A 17650-nucleotide genomic window follows, 5' to 3' on the forward strand; every position below is an offset into this window, starting at 1 on the left:
ACGTTTTTGCTGTGTCTTTGGAAATCTATGGAAATTAGGATAGTGATAAGCTGTCATAGTAACAGAAAACCTCAGATTTATTCCACATGGTTTTAGCCATCTGAAAGTTTGGTGCCTCCTTCTGAAGTTGGGGGAAGCAGTGACTCATGCCATCTAAAGTAGATGCCCTCAGTAGGCAGAGTGAGTTTGTCTCTGGAATATCTGTCTGCAGAAAGAGACGGGATGACTGGCTTGAGGAAGATGCCTAGCTATAGAAGAGAGTGGATATCCCAGACTTTTGGACTGATCCAGGTAACACTGTGAATCCGACTGACTTTTTAGGTTTAGGTTCTCAGTTAGGCTTTTATTTTGTTGTTTTACTAAGATGTTAATCTCAATGAAGATCTTTGTTTTTACATCATATACTCTGAAAACAATATTCATTCTTATTTTTTCCTTTTATTCTCATCTTTGTCCTGTCTCTTGGTTTATACTTACTCATTTTGCCCAGCTGAAAGAATAGCAGCAATGCAAAATGCAGATTTACTTGTACTTGAAATCTACATATGTGTTCTTTATAAGATAATGTAAATGTTTGGACATGTTTCACACATCAAGACTGCATAGTTTCCTTGGTGATGTAATTCATATTGGTTTTATATTCAATTTAGTGGTGTGTATTCAGCCTTGAAATGTAGACTTCTCTGTTGTATCCAAAACTGTACAGCAAGCCTTGACTGATTTCAAAGTTGTGTCCATACTATGGTGTTGCCTTTATACTACCATTGCTAACTGGTATGAAGGTTTACTGAAGTGGTTAGATGATCATATACTGATCCCTTTGTTGAGAATAAGTTATTCTCCTTATCCCAGGCAAAACCTGTTTACAAAAGTAGGATGAGTGCTATATTGATGCATAAGTGATATCATGGACAATAAAGTTGCTAGTATATGGTTCCTATTACTTGAAGTGAGTAAACCAGGGAGCATTATGACCCCCTGAGTTCATGGTTTCTGTGCTATTTGCAATTCTAGCTCAGTAACCAGGATATTGACAAGAGATTAAAATACACCACACATCTGTTTGCAATTGCCTAATTTTGATGGTGGATTTCCTGAAGAGTTACGATAATATAAAGAATTGTGAGAGGATTAAAAGATTGTTGAAATTTCCAGCTAGCCTTCTCTTAACTGTGTTTTCTTTTGGATTCATACAATCATTTGCATTAAGGTCAACTGTTTTTAAAGTACTTACAGGAACAGATTTTTTGAGTTATAAGAGTCTTTTGTGATGACTCTAAATGTCAATAACTCACTTGGTTAGTATTAAATGATCAACATATACAAAGATTCCCAAACTAGCTAACTAGCTATAACACAGAAATGGATTAGCTTTTGTGACTACAGAACAAATAATGTAACAACACCATACAATCAATTCCACATTTCAGCACTATAAATTTGAAGAGAAGTAGGTAATAGATTGCAGGACTGCTTGTGGACTTAATGAATATCTCAGGAGTGTTAACACCTAGGGACCAGTGAACTGGAATATTGTAGATGCTGTCCATTTTCTCAGTCTCTGGTCATCTACTCAGCCAGCCCACACATTACTGGTCTGCTACTGCTGTTACTGGGTTCTTTCTAGGATAGGTGGTGTGTTTTGTTTTTTCTCTTTAACAAGACAAGAGAAACACTGGGAAATGCTTCTGACAGCCAGTTTTATTTGGTTTTTGGTTTTGTTTTTTTTCCAGGCTGTTGATTAAATCTGATTGTGAGGTATTAGGATAGTAGCTATGATGTTGATCCTGTCACTTGCTGAGGGATTCTCTCATCTAACGTACATCCTACTGACAGGCTCAAAGAACTCGGATAATTCTTTCATAACCAATGAGAAAATATCTTAAAAAATAGTAGTAAAGGGAGTAAAATATTCCTGTAAGTAGGAAAGATGTAAACTTACCCTAGTTTTCTTTTGCTGTGCTTTTTCACATGTATTTTTCTTTTTTTTTTTTTTTTTTTTTGCTGCTGTGTTCTCTTGCTTCTCCCCATCCCATCATCACTCTTACAAAAGCTTCCCATTTTCACTTGGGTGGTATGGACTTTATATTTTGAAATCTTTCAATCTCACCTGTGAAAAAGGTATCACAGGCTCTATTCTTGAAGGTCTAGGTAAACACATATTAAAAAAAATCAGCAATTAACAAAATTACTGAATTATGTTTTGAGATGTAAATGAATATAATAAAAGCATATTCCTAGTTAAGTGATAGAGGTCCGTGACTGCTCTCTCAAAACATGCATTGTATAAATTGCTGGAGATGCGTGACCAGAAAAAAAGGAGCAACATCTGTGATAACATCTTTCCAGATGTAGTGCTGCAAAAGATATCAGAAAGCAAGCCTTGTACCAGACTACCTCCTGGAAAAGCAGGAGTTGATTTTAAGCTAAAAACCTAGGGGACTGTTTTGTGTAAGGGCAGAAGATTTATTAAAATCATAGATTCTGTTCCATGTAGGTATGAATGATGTCATGAGGCATGACATCTCCAGGATCCAGAAGGACTTTAAAACCTTAGGGGAGCAGGTAAAAGGTAGAGGGGCTCAGGTTATTTTCTCCTCTATCCTGTTCACTGGAGATAAAGGGAGAGTCTGCAATGGAAAAATCAGCCAAGTGAACTCCTGGCTGTGAGGCCGGTGCCAGCGGGAAGGCTTTGGGTTCTTTGACAATGGGTCCTTCCTTGGGGACTACAGCTTGATAGGACAGGATGGGATTCATCTCTCCTGTAAGGGCATTGGAATATTTGGGAATAGACTAGCAAATTTAGTGAAGAGGTCTTTAAACTAAGGGACCTGGAGGTTGGGGGGAGAAGCAAAATAGAACAAGCTGTCCCCTCTAGCTGGGAAACAGGGCAAGACAGGGAATGCAATGATAAGTGCCCTTCATCTGTACACTGGGCTGAGATACAGAAGGCTGACTACCCTGAGGAAGAGCCAAACCAGGGAGGAACCTCCTGCATCCGCCCAGGAAAACCTGTGTGTTTGAGTAAGCCCCTGCGCTGCCTCTACACCAATGCACGCAGCCTGGGGAATAAGCAGGAGGAACTGGAGATGTGGGTGCGGATGCAGGGCTACGACCTCATTGCAGTCACAGAGACGTGGTGGGACAGCTGCCATGACTGGAGCACAGCCATGGAGGGTTATGTATTGTTCAGGAAAGGCAGACTGACAAGACATGGAGGTGTAGTTGCTCTCTGTGTGAGGGAACAATTAATGTGTACCTAACTGTGCCTGGGTGGGGATGAGGAGCAGGTAGAGTGCTTATGGGTAAAAATTAATGGGCAGGGCAAGGCAGGTGATATTGTTGTAGGAGTTTGCTACAGGCCACCTGATCAGGAGGAGGAAATGGATGAGGCCTTCTACGTACAACTGAGAGCTGCCTCACAATCACAATCCTTGGTCCTCATGAGGGACTTCAACCGCCCTGACATTTGCTGGGACAGCCACACAGCCAAGCACACACAGTCCAGGAGGTTCCTACAGATTGTTGATGACAACTTCCTGTCACAGGTGATGGAGGAACCAATGAGGAGGGATGTGCTGCTGGACCTGGTACTGACAAATAAGGAGGGCCTGACTGGGGATGTGAAGGTTGGAGGCAACCTCGGCTGCAGTGAACATAAGATGGTAGAGTTCAAGATCCTGTGTGGAAGAGGCAGAAGACAAAGCAGGACCATGACCCTGGATTTCAAGTGAGCTGACTTTGGCCTCTTCAAAGGTCTATTTGGACAGATCTCATGGGATGTGATTCTAGAAGACAGAAGTGCCAATGAGAGCTGGTCAGTCTTCAAGCACCACTGATCCAAGCCCAGGATCAGTGTGTCCCAATGCGCAAGAAAGGAGAAAAAGGAGGTGGGAGGCCTCCAAGGATGAGCAAGGATCTGTTGGGACAGCTCAGGCAGAAAGCAGCCATCTATGAGAGGTGGAAACAGGGGCTGGCTTCTTGGGAAGAGTATAGGGACATTGCCAGGGCATGCAGGGGTGCAATTAGGAAGGCTAGAGCCCTTCTAGAATTAAATTTAGCCAGCGATGTTAAGGAGAGTAATAAGGCATTTTTCAAGTACATTAGCAGCAGAAGGATGACGAGGGGGAATGTGGGCCTGCTGCTAAAAACTGAAGGTGCCCCGGTGTCTGAGGATGCAGAGAAGGCCAAGTACTGAATGTCTTCTTTGCTTCAGTCTTTATGGCCAAGGCTGACCCTTGGGAACCCAGTCCAGCAAGGATAACAGGATGGCCAGGACAGCAGAGGACTGGGTGGAAGAGGAAGAGTTTAAAGACTTGTTGGCTAACCTTAAGGCTCATAAGTCAATGGGTCCTGATGGGATGGAATCCTAGAGTGCTGAGGAAGCTGGCTGATGTGATTGCTAATCCTCCCTCCATCATTTTTGAACATTCATGGAGGACAGGTGAGGTGTCTGAGGACTGGAGAAAGGCCAATGTCACTCCAGTCTTCAAAAAGGGCAGGAAGGACGACCCAGGAAACTACAGACTGGTCAGCCTCCCCTCCATCCCTGGAAAGGTGATGGAACAGCTCATCCTGAATGTTATCACTGAACCTATGAATTAAAAGATGGTTATCAGGGGGAATCAACATGGATTCACAAAGGGGAAATCCTGTTTAACCAATCTGATAGCCTTCTGTGAGTGCATAACCAGCTGGCTAGATGAAGGGAGAGCAGCAGATGTCATCTACCTTGACTTCAGCAAGGCTTTTGACACTGTCTCCCATAACATCCTCATCAGAAAGCTCAAGCAGTGTGGCTTGAATGAGTGGACAGTGAGGTGGATCGAGAGCTGGCTGAATGACAGAGCCCAGAGGGTGGTGATCAATGGCCTCATGGTGAGTTGGAGGCCTGTGGCCAGTGGAGTTCCACAGGGATCAGTTCTGGGGCCAGTCTTGTTCAACATCTTCATCAATGACCTGGATGAGGGGATAGAGTGTACCCTCAGCAAGTTCCCTGATGACACCAAACTGGGAGGACTGGCTGATTCCCCAGAAGGCTGTGCTGCCATTCAGCTGGATCTTGACTAGCTTGAGAGTTGGGCAGAGAGGAACCTCATGAGGTTCAACAAGGACAAGTACAGAGTTCTGCATCTGGGAAGGAACAACCCCATGCACTGGTACAGACTGGGATTGAACTGCTGAAGAGCAGCTCTGCAGAGAGAGACCTGGGAGTCCTGATTGATAGTAAACTAAACATGAGCCAGCAATGTGCCCTCATGGCCAAGAAGGCCAATGGCATCCTGGGATGCATCAAGAAGAGTGTGGCCAGCAGGTCAAGGAAGGTTCTTCTCCCTTTCTACTCTGCCCTGGTGAGGCCTCATCTGGAGTCCTGTGTCCAGTTCTGGTCTCCTCAGCTCAAGAGGGACAGAGATCTTCTGGAGAGAGTCCAGCACAGGGCTGCCAAGATGATCAGGGGTCTGGAACATCTTTCATATGAGTAAAGGCTGCAGGAACTGGGGCTGTTTAGTCTGGAGAAGAGGAGACTGAGGGGAGATCTTATTAACATTTACAAATATCTAGATGGTGGGTGTCAGGAGGTTGGGACATCCTTTTTTTCTGTAGTAGCTAGCAACAGGACAAGGGGTAATGGGATGAAGCTGGAACAAAAAAAAGTTCCACCTAAATATAGGAAAAAACTATTTCAGTGTGGGGGTGAGGGAGCCCTGTCACAGGCTACCCAGAGGGGTTATGGAGTCTCTTTCCTTGGAGTTCAAGACCCATCTGGACATGTTCCTGTGCAATCTGATCTAGTTCTGCAGGCTAGATGATCTCTAAAGATCCCTTCCAACCCTTACCATTCTATGATTCTATGAAATGTGTAAATTTAACATGAATTAAATGGTAGACTTAGTCATGTGTAATTTGATGCATATTCTTGTCACCAAAAAAATGTACCTGCATTGAAATAATTGATAGCAAAACCAAAGGTTGTGTTCATGATTCCAACAAGTGAATTGCTTATCTTGCCTTGCAATTATTAAAACTTCTTAAAGGGCCTGCCTCAATTTAAGCAGAAATGAGGTAACTGACATCTGGAAACAGCAGTGGCAGATTCCTTTTCCCTTTAATATAGCATTTTGTTTTAATTGATTTTTTAATAACCAGGATTTCTTATGTTTGGGTGTGAGAGTATGACATTATACATGTTATTTTCAAAACCTTGTCCTTGGTGCTTAGGAAGTTCCAGATAATTGGGGTCTTTTTGCTACCAGTGCTTGGCTTTAACTTTCCATAAAATACTGTGTGTGGTTGCTACCAGTGAACAAAGAAATGAGGCAATCTTGGCATTTTCAAAAGACAAAATCAGGTTATTGTTACCTCAGGGTGAATACTGATAATACTGCTGGCTTCAGTCTAGAATTTTGGAGAACACTACTTTATGCATTTGCATTCATAACTCAGCTATTTCATGCTCTGCTGAGTTTTCCTTTTCCATAAAACACTTACAACAAGTGAGAGAAAGTTGGTTGGAGAGGAACCACAGTGCTAATCTACAGAAAAAGTCTGGTTTTGTTTTGGTTTGGTTTTTTTTTAGTAGGATTTCTCTGAGTGCTGGGCCAGGTTGATGGCACTACAGTAGAAGCTGCAGCCCCCTATTTCTAAACATCTGAGTTTTACATGTGGATATAGGAAATGATAAGGATGGATAGCATTTTAGTCACATGGTATCAACATTTAATTGCAGAGAAGAGCTATCTGAAAGCCATTTGCGTGTGGAAGGTGTGACTGTTTTATACCTCAAAGTGGAATTTCACTTTTCTTAGTTCATTCCATCCATTATCTTGTCTTTATGCCTCACTTGAGTCACTCATAATTCTTCCTTTTGTGAATCTGTGTTTTATGGTGTGTGATATTTGAAGAAGGCTCTCAATACAAAATAAGAGGGTATTAGGTATTGTAGACTGTGCATAAATAAGATTGTGACTTTTTCCTATTAGTAAATAACAATTTTTGAGAAGGAGGCTTTTTTTTGTTAGCGTTCATCTTTATTCTTGTATTCTTCAGTATTTGCATGCTTTATCTGTCCAGGTCAGAGCTGGTTTCATAGGTTGGTTGGAAAAGAAACTGAAACTACTTCTTTTGGCAGTGGCTTTTAACTCTTGAAGAAGTGGCACATACACTGTCATGCTTTTCCTTCCTGGTTGCTTTTCCAGACAGACTGTGACTGAATTAAACCACCATCACTGTAAAAAAAAACATTCTAATGACTAAGTTAATGCACAGTATTCCTAAATAACTACAGAACAGTTCCAAATCTGCCACATGCCCTAAAGAAAAAGAAGTTTAGGATGGAGCCTGCAACGTCTGCCGTCCTGTCTGCCTCTCTGGTAACAATTTCCTGTCTGTGCTCGCCCAGTTGCTGTCTACCACCAGCTGTCATATCTGAGAGTCAGTCTCACGGATTTGTACATTAGATTTTATGCTCATCTCAGCCACCAGAGAGCCAGAATGGGAAATGAGAAGAACTTGGAACTTGTTCACAATTGTGAAGCTTCTTTTCTGTCTCTGGAATTACACTGTTATAAAGCCAAATCTCTGTTTTGGTGATTCATTTTCCATCTTTGATTAAGAGATGCAGAAAGATCAGATCTGAAGGCTATTAGTGACTTTTTTTTCCTTTCCATCCTGCCCTGCTGCCCCCTGTATGGGATGATCCTGACTGGCAAAAAAATACTTGTTTTCATACTTAGTTCTAATTATCTTAGATTAACATTATGCTTAGTCAAAGCCCAAGAATAATCAATTGCTCTCTCAGAAATTTCTCTGAAACACTAAGAGTGGGACTCAGGTGCTTATGCATGGGCACCTGATGACCTTTTTTATGGCCTTGGGTATGTGAGACATCTGCAGAGTGTTGGCAGATATGAAACAGAGTTGCAGGAGGTCTGGCAGGGCATATTGGGCTTTCAAAAAGGGCAACAGACACCTGTATTTCAGCAGCTGAGTCACTCCTCTCTTGTCACTCTGTCAGGTTCCCATTCTCTTTTCTGACACTTTTAAAAGTTAACCCACAAATCTTTGCAAACACTTGTAGCGCTGCCAACAAGGCCCCTTTTAGTCCAGGATATACTCGAGTTCTTTGCATCAGTAAGACCCACAACCTCCATACACAGCCTAACACAGACCATGTGTAAGTTTGGTAGCCAGATGTCCTGGTCAAGCCTTCAGCACGCTTGCCATCATTTTTTGCGTAATGCCATTATTGTCTCTTCATGTTGTCTGTGACCACTTTTTATAAAATGGAGGGCAACTCTGGTAGGATCTGGGCCCAACCTCAAGCTCCTAGCCACCTCCACTGATCCAGCAGGTCTTGTTTACTAAGACTGATGGTAGCTGGCACAGAGCAGATGGGCATCTCTGTCTCAGGGTTGACCCACAGGTGACCTTTCACTCACATTACTGTACAAGGCTGCCAGTGGAGCAGCTGGGCCTTTGTCATTTACCCAGAGCAGCACCTATCAACTGACCAGCATTTTCTTTGAGGAAGGGTAGATGAAAACTTGTCAGAAAACTTGTGTCAGAGCTTTGAAGTAAACCTTCCTCCTTTAAAATGTGTCCACAGAAAAGTCAGAGCTGTTTACAAACTGTCTTGTGTCCAGTATTATTTGGAGACAATCTACAACATTCTGGTTTTTTGATATAGTGATGCAAAATCACTGAGGTATCCTGTGATTTAAAACAAATTTAAATTGTTTAAAAACAAATCTCCACTTTGCTTAGTATGTCACTGAGAGATGCCATCCAGCAACTTTCAAAAGGTTTTTGGATTGTGGTGACCATGCTGGGTCCTCAAAGAGAAGTCAGACTTTCCCTTACATCAAAGGCCTGGGTTATCTTCCTGTTTCTTTTTATGCTGCAGGCTATTTGCATGCTGCATTTCTCATACTCCTTCCTGTTCCACCAGCACTGTGCAACCTTTCAGCAGTTTAACAGCCTGCACGACTCTTAGAAAAGGAGAGATTCCTGCACCTTCCGCCTTTCCCCAGAGGTATCCAGCTGAGCCAAACTGCAATATCTGGTGCAAAGCACACACTTTTATGTCTGCCAGGTCTACCACTCCAGCAAGGTCTAATATTAAGTAATAAGCAGTATATTGTGATTTTAGGAGCTAAGGTGGGAGTTTTTTTAGTTTGTGGTAAGTAGGTAACTCCTGTCATCAAATGCAGTGTATTTTAATTCCTAACAGAAGTCAAAAGCTTACTTAGTGGGAGGCATCTTTCCTATTCTCAAAAAATCCACAAGCAAAAAGATTTTCTTCCATACACTGCTCCTGAAAAGCAATATTCCAAGGTCTCTGTGGTCATTTGATGTCTGCCCAAGACATCATCATTTTAAGAAGACTGTGTTTCTTGGCCCATCGTGAAATAAGTTTAGGTGGTTGCACACAAACTTAATGAAAGAAAAACAAACACAGGAGAAAATTCTACAACAGTCCAAAAAGGTTCCCATCCTTTGTGCTGTGGGGGCTGAGGTAGAAGTATTTCACTGGAATATTGGTACAAAGCTGGGCTCTGACAGCCTACTCACTATTCTCCTGCATCAAAGTGTATATTCATACTGGTTTATGGAGATTCCATAGGAGAGAAAAGTGCTGTACATACAGCACTTATATGGCTGACAGACATACATGACCTTTTCAGTACTAGGTAATTGGAGACAGAAAAATCATTTAACATCAGACTGTGTTGTATTTATGTCTGCTACAAAATTGATGATATTGTAGATTGTGAAACAAAAAGAAAAAAGATTACAGCTCTATGAGTGATTGCATAGACTTAATCTGGCCTTGTTTAATTCTTTAGAGATGATTCTCTGCCACATTGCAATTGCTCCCGTTAGTTCAAAAACTACCAGTAAATCAAGATGCTTTATATTTGAGTGCTTTGGTATATTAAAAAAAGCCAGGAAGACTTTGTTCTGTACAACACTTAACTTGATCTTTACATAGAACATCACTGATCTTGCTGAAGTGGCTTCATCTTTGTACGGACTAGCTTTTGTCAGGATTGTTGCCTGGTCACAAAATAGAGGTACCAACCATGCTGAGCTCTGCTGATTTGCAGGTGATGGAAGAAAGGACATGTTAAGCAGGTAACTAGTACAGATGGATTTTGTACCTGCTAGAAACAAAATATTGTCAGATATATGTATGTAAAACTGACTTATACAGTACATGGAGCTGCTTTTTTCTTGTTCTGACCTCATGTATAGGTGGTATGCAGACAGATTTATGCTGTATGGCAGTACTGAATTCAGTATTCAGCCAGCAGTTCTGAGACAAGATAGCCAGGGTAATTGTTTCCCTAAATATAAGTTGTGTGTATTCGTGTACATGTACACGTGAGAGTGCATGTGCAGTAAGTGCATACTTCAATTGGCTTCGTGCTAATAGGAAATATAAAGCATGCTCTAGTTTCACTTGTGGCACTTGCCATATTTCTTTCACTAATATCTTCTGGAATTTTTGTTACACATGATATTTTCCTGTATTGTAATGTTCTTGAAGAGATGTATGCGTTACAGGTTACTGAGATGTGGCTTGAAGGATGTGATAATGTGGGTTGTATCTGTTGAGAACTGTAGGAATGGACATAGGTAATTCTAAATAAAGGTGTTCCTGGCTTTGAGGTCACCTGAAAGGTCTTGGCAATTAGGCTAATCTTGAAACAGCTCCTAAAGCTCAGTCCAAGAATTGACACTGGTGGCACTGATGGATGTAGCTATCAATCTATTTGTAAGACTGAACTAGTATGTAAGTTGAAACGGGAAGAGCTGGATAAATTAGGGGCAATTGGTTCAGGTCCTTAGGCTGCAGAGCTCAGAAAAAGTAAGGAGACAGTAGATCTTAGGGTGAGAATTAATGAAAATTTCCCCAGGACATCAGTAGCTTTATGTCTTCTCTTAGAGAAGGATCCCTTTTGCCACAGTTTATCTGTAACAGCTATAGAGCTTAACTTTTGGATAGTATCATAGTTTTGAAAAGCTAAACGTTTGTTTTATACATCTGTGAGACTTAAAAGGAAGAAAAAAACCTAAGTCTTTGTGTATCTCTACAGTATTGTGTTTGTTTATCCAAAAGTACACCTTAAAAATAGTATGATAGTATGACAATAGAAACTTGTTATAATGTTTCTCTATGATAGCATAGAGGTTTTTTTCTTACCAACTTTAATTAATTAGATTTGGATGCAGAATTTCAAAACAAGTAAGATGCTTGCCTTTTTAAATGACCGTTGAAATTGATTCACCAGCACTGGTAGATCTAAATTTAAACTAAATTGAAAAATATTTATTTATTATTAATAGGTATTGTTAAATACTTAGATTTGGCATTAAATTCAGTATTAGTTTTTATTTTATACTAAAAACAAGCATCACCTTTTCTTGCATATTTCAGTGGCTAATCTATCATTAATGAAATACAACATGATTCTGCATACATACCTCCACAGAGGTAAGATTTTCAAGTATAGTCACAGCAGCTAGAGATCTTCTGATGTTATCTAACTGTGAAGTTATCTGGCAGAAGAGAAAATGGTAACAGATCTGGCAAGTCTGTGACACCAAGGAGAACTGCAAACTGAAGCCAATTTATTTCATATCATGTAAGGCTGAGGGAGCACTGGAACAGGCTACCCAGAGAGGTTGTGGAGTCTCCTTCTCTGGAGGTTCTCCAAACCCACCTGGATGTGTTTCTGAGTGAACAGATCTCGGTGGACCTGCTTTGGCAGGGAAGTTGGACTAAAGGTCCCTTCCAACCCCTACCATTCTATGATTTTTATGATTCTATATCACCTGATATAGCAAAATTATAGTTAGTTAGTACTTCTGTTACAGAAGAGGCATAATAGTCATGTAGTCCAAGCGATACTAGTTTGGTTACATTGAACAAGTAAATTTTGTATAAGCTATGAAGCAAATCAAGGTGGGAAACATTTGCTATTACTTTTTTTAATTGTTATTTTTTAAGTGGCATGGATCTGATACAATTTGTGAAGTGAGTTATAAAAATAGAAGGATAAATGTCAGTCCTAATGTTTCATTTTTATTTGGGAAGTTTGAAATATTAATGACTTTAGATTCATTTGAGGTTGTTATTTGTGAGTTGCTACCCATGTTGCCAGCCCCTCTATGCAATATTTGCACTAGGAGCTGTTTTGCAAGTGTTTCTAATCCATTTAATGCTAAATAGTAACAGAGCTGTTAACAGATAATTTCTTAGCTGTATAACTGCATATTTGTTGTATGTAACCTGATACAGTTAACAATTAATTTTTTAAACTTTGGATAAAGACACAATATAAAAAGATGAAATAACTAGGCATTAAAGCAGAGAGTAAAATAAATGTAGACGTTTACTTGCCCTAGAATGGAGCATTATGAACTAGAATTTTCGAATTAAAGGAGAAACTGTAATGTGACAATAGTATGCGGTTAGTACATCTAAGGCCATGCAACTGAACTGACTAAATTAGGATCTTTAATATCATATCTTGGCATAATTCCAATGCCTGTTAAGTATTTTGGTGCAAATACTTCACATATATTCACTTTAAGTCTACTCCCCACTGTTTTGGAAGATTTTCCTTCTCTTCTACCATTTAACTGAAGTTACATGTAAACACTAAACATGAAACTCACAAAGACAGCTGTAATGATATTCCTGGTGATTTAATAGCACAGCTATCAAACACTGATGCCCAAGGCTAGAATTTGCAAGTAAATCTACTAATTAGGTAAAGAGCTAAAATACCAGTAGGTGCCTATCTGCATCTTTAGACACCTAAGTACCTTTAAAATATAGCCCCTTAGTATCTCTTCCATTAGTACAATGGCAATTATAGTAATTCTTCACTTTAAAATGATACTATGAAGACAAAGATTGTGAGGTGCCTAAATACCACTATAAAGAGGGGCCAGCAAACAAGAGGATTCTTCCTAAATCCCAGTCTCTCTTAGTCTTGATTAAGCCATCCTGTCTTGCTGACATTATGGTGTTTGTATTAACAACTCCATTACTGGTAAAGGACTGCCTTATCTTTTTTTTTAAAGCATAATCCATATAACAAGAAGTGTTCAGAGAAAGGTTAGAAGGTGCACACTGTATGTTGCAGTGCATGTTCATAAATAGTATTTCTTACTTTTTTATAAGCCACCATTTTTACATGAGTTGAAGTTCAAAAAATACAAATTTAAGAATTGCTCTGAAAACAGCTGTCAGTAGAAGTGGGTTTGTACTGTACTGGTTGTCTAAGCATGATTTTGTATGGACATTCATTGGGATTTCATTGTGTTCTTTACAAACTCTGTGATACCAACTATTGCTACCATTGTGGTTTTCTGTCTGTCACTTTACTTTTTCGTTGTCAAGAGATACAGACTACGTATGTTTAATTACTACGTGCATGTGAGAAGCTGTGAGGAGTATCTGCTTTACGTTTCACTCTCCATCTGGAATGATAGGATCTTCTCCACAGCAACTCATGATCCTGCATGAAGGAAATGTGGTTTAAAACTAAACTAAATTGATAACTTCACATAAATACAGTAATAAACAAAACATGAAAGTAATCTAAAAAGATATCCTGAAGGATTTATAAATGTTTCCTTGCCTGTGGCTGTGGGAGGGTGGTCTTTATAAAAGAAATACACTTAGACTGCAGATTTTTATAATGACTGTATGAAATCAGTGGTTTAATTTAATGAGAAAGTAACCCAAAACCTCCTTATTACACTGTTATCTATCTAGAAGTACTATTTTGAAGATAGTTTTTACCTCAGATTAACTCTAGAATATTTAATCTGTGTCTGGAAACAATATGGACAATTGTTTACACTATAGGAAATAATTTTCTTTCCTCTCTAGTCATGGGACCTTTTGTCAAAGAAAGAAGTTACTTTGATGATGCTACATTAAGTTTCCTACATTTAATCAACGAATTTGATGGTGGTCATTAGGTCACTGGCCATTTTATATACAGAGGGAGCCAGTACAGATTCAGATAACTTTATAGAAGAACTAGTAATTATTTTAATTACAGCAGCTACATTATAAGTTACAATAAAGAGTTAGTGCACATTCCCTTACAAATTTATGAACTCACATCTGCATTTAAGAACATTCTGCACATAAGTAGTTTGGTTATTAATAGGAATTAAAAATTATATCAAGATTTTTAAAAGCTGATTTTAAACTTCAAAGTCAGTGCTATTTTTTTTAAGGTTTGCCAGCAGCAGCTCTGTAGTTGAAAGAAATACAAAGATTTTTAGTTCCACAGTGTCCAAACAAAACTCTTAAATAGAAAAGGAATACTTTGTAAAATATCACTGACTGTTGTCTCCTAATACACTCAGATAGAAAACTATTTCCCACAGGTTTGCAGATTTGAAAACTCTTTGCATTTAATATCTTCAGTGTATATGATGAAAAGTAGGATTGATCCCTGCACAACAGGCTCTACCTTTGAAATCTGAAATGACAAATCATTTCATTAAACTGATTAGTTGGTTCAGCCTGGGAAATAAATTAAAAAGTGCATGCTAAAAAAAGACAATCTAGAAGTTACCCAGGTATGTTTCTAACTAGAGAGATTTGATGAAGGGAGAGGTAGACTAAGTAGAACTTGGAGGGAAATGAGATTGTTCCCAAACACTGAGACAGGAGAGGAGAAAGTTGAGGTTTAGGTGGAAAGAAGAAAAGCAACCATTTTTTTCATAAGGATTTTAAAGAAGTATTCTAATGTTGTTCTGTACATCATTTGATTCATCTAGCATGTGAAACTCTGTTATAGTAGTTAATTTGACAGAAAAGTTACCTAGAAACAGAAAATTTATACTTATTTTCCAAACATAAAAGTTAATTGGAAGTGCAGAGAAGCTTCTAAGTGAAGATATATAGGAATGAAAGAGATTAGTTACATGGGGACAGACATAATAAGAAATATAGAAATTAATTAACAGTGTGCAGAAATTTGACTGGGAATTTTTCTCTCCTGTCTTAAGAACTTCACAATATTCGTAATTTAAAAAAATGGTCCAAACAAAATATTGTATTTTTTTTACTTTTAAGCATAGTCTTTAGTTAAGCTGATGATATATTTGAGTTCAGGTGTGCAGAGAATATTGTTGAAACATAGAATCAAGTTATGAAAATGTTGATGGCTGGTGGTTCACTGCTGTGCAGTGCCATGCCTCTGTTTTTGTCAGCTGAGGATATGTCTCATAGTGCTTAAACGTGTAGTTACTTAAGAATCAAAGGAAGCCGTATGGGATGCATGCGGTATAAAAGCCCTCTACTGAAAGTCTAAATCAAATTAAAAATCTCAAAGGAAATAAAATCTACTAATTGTAACAGATTTTTACCCTGTTTGGATATTGCTTTTTTTTTCTCCAAAACAGTGAGTGACCTATGTTGGAGATGGGATTGGAAGAGTAAGGCCGTGCTACCCTTAGGTGCCATAGTGCTGAGGCCTGCGATGGTTTCCTACTGAGGACTGTGAAGTGTCAGACTGTGTCCAGGCCAAAGGGGCAATCCGTCTGCGTAACACGCCTGCGCCAGCCTGCCGTGCCCCGTGGGATAATGGCGAGCAGCGGCTCACATCTGCTGCTCTGTTTGCAGCCCATACCTTGCAGAAATAGCAGCTGCAGCTGAACGGAAGCCAGTTCCTACAGGGCAGGGTGAGCCTTTTGAATACATTTGTCTAATCATGCAGTCCATTTACTCAGGCTGTGAGCTTCTTCCCAGGATTTGATTCTGAGAGAAGTTTTGCCCTTTTGTTTTCATGTTCAGTGTTTCACAGCCAATTCAGCTTTGGCTACTTCAAGGCCTCTAAAAAATCACTTGAGTCTTAACAATGGCCCTGGCAGGAACCTCTCAGAGTCTGCTTTTTCCCTTCTGGTTCATGCAGTGTGAGGCTGACCTATTACACTCCACATCTAAGGCTGTATTTGAGCTGGATTTTTGTTCTCACTAAATAGAGAGGAAATAGGGCTTAAAATAAAAATTTTAAGAAAGATATGTCAGAATCAAGATCAGTCAGCCCTTGAGTAAATGGCTACATCTCCATCAGTTTCAGTGAGTAAGTGCCTCTCCTGGGCTGATCCCCTCTCTTCTTTGCTATGATGTTAGGCATATTTGCTATAGTCTCTCACTTTCTCCCCAGAGAGGATTTTCCCATACATTACATGTGTGTACGAATATAAATAAAATTAGGATCAGTGTCTTAAATATCAAATGGCAGTGTATATCCACCCAGTTCAAGATGTAACTACTTGCAGAAGTGACTACAGATCAGTGTATGTAAAATGTATTACCTGACAGTAGCAAAATTGTTTTGAGAGATATACGAGGTGATGTCAGGTGGGTGATAGATCAGTGCAGGGTTGATACACTATTTTGCAATATGTGCTTGTCTCTGCGTGTGTATCCTTAAAGAGAATGGAGGAATTTCCTTTGCACATAAAAGGAAAAAGAAAAATTTAAGAAAAAAAAAAAAAGATAGTAGCTTCCAGAGAATTCAGAGTATGAAGAATTTCAAATCTCTCAGCAGTGGTCATGTTTAGAAACTTAACAAGCAGTCTATGAAATAACGTTCCTTGAGCTAGAGGACAGCAGTATGAAGTAAAGAATGACCAGCCTGAATCTTTAGAGCTTTCACTGCTCTGCTTTTCTTTTCAAAGCATGCTTCTTAGCACTATAACAAAACTTGAATATTGTTTTAGAAGTATTTTTTCCATTCTCCGTTTGGCAATTATAGCATCATAGAAGGTATGATTGAAAGAGATTCCCAGATGTTATGTTGGTCCCTCCTTTGCCCGAAGAGAGGATAAACTGTACTTACTTGATTCCCAACACATGCCTGTCGAACATGTTCATAAAATCTAATGAGTGAGATCCCACAGTCTCCCTGGAAAATCCATAGCAATGCTTCAATCTATTAATCCTTAATTTTTTCTTCCCACTCTCCTGGAGTAGCCTAAATGTCCCTATGTCTTTTATTTTATTTGATGATCTGGAATGCAGTGCTATTCGCTTTTAGAAAACTGTATGAGCCACTTGGCTGCTAGATAATTGTTCAGTTACTTTGGCAGTCTCATGCTTCAATCCTGCAATAGTAAATTCTTGCCAGTTCTTTGTGATTTTCGTGTCTGTCTCATGATACTTGGTGTTTTTCCTGAAGCTACAGTTACCGAGTCACAGACCTTCACTTTTATTTCAGGAGGAAAAGAAATTCAAGTGCCCCCTTGCACCCCACCCAACCCCTGCAAGTAAAATGCTTGCAAACTCTTGAAAAACATAAAAGACAAAGGAATTGGCAAACACTTTTTTCAAGTTTGTTTTGTAATTTTTTATACTTTTTAAATACCTTGGCTGCTCACAAAGGTTTTGATTCCACACTTTTGTGAGGGTCTGCTAACTTGCCTGGGTTCTGTGCAAGCACAGAAATCACACCAGAGAAGTGCATCACAACCTTTGGTAATTTATAGTTCCAAAAATATCTTTCTGTTGCTTGCAGAATCAACACTGAGTTGAATACTACACTGTCCTGCAGAGCCTAAGATTCAGAGTTAATAAACTGTATTTTATGAAGCCATTGGAATTGATATT

The sequence above is a fragment of the Colius striatus genome, chromosome 1, assembly GCF_028858725.1.
Source record: "Colius striatus isolate bColStr4 chromosome 1, bColStr4.1.hap1, whole genome shotgun sequence".
In the NCBI taxonomy this organism is placed as follows: domain Eukaryota; kingdom Metazoa; phylum Chordata; class Aves; order Coliiformes; family Coliidae; genus Colius; species Colius striatus.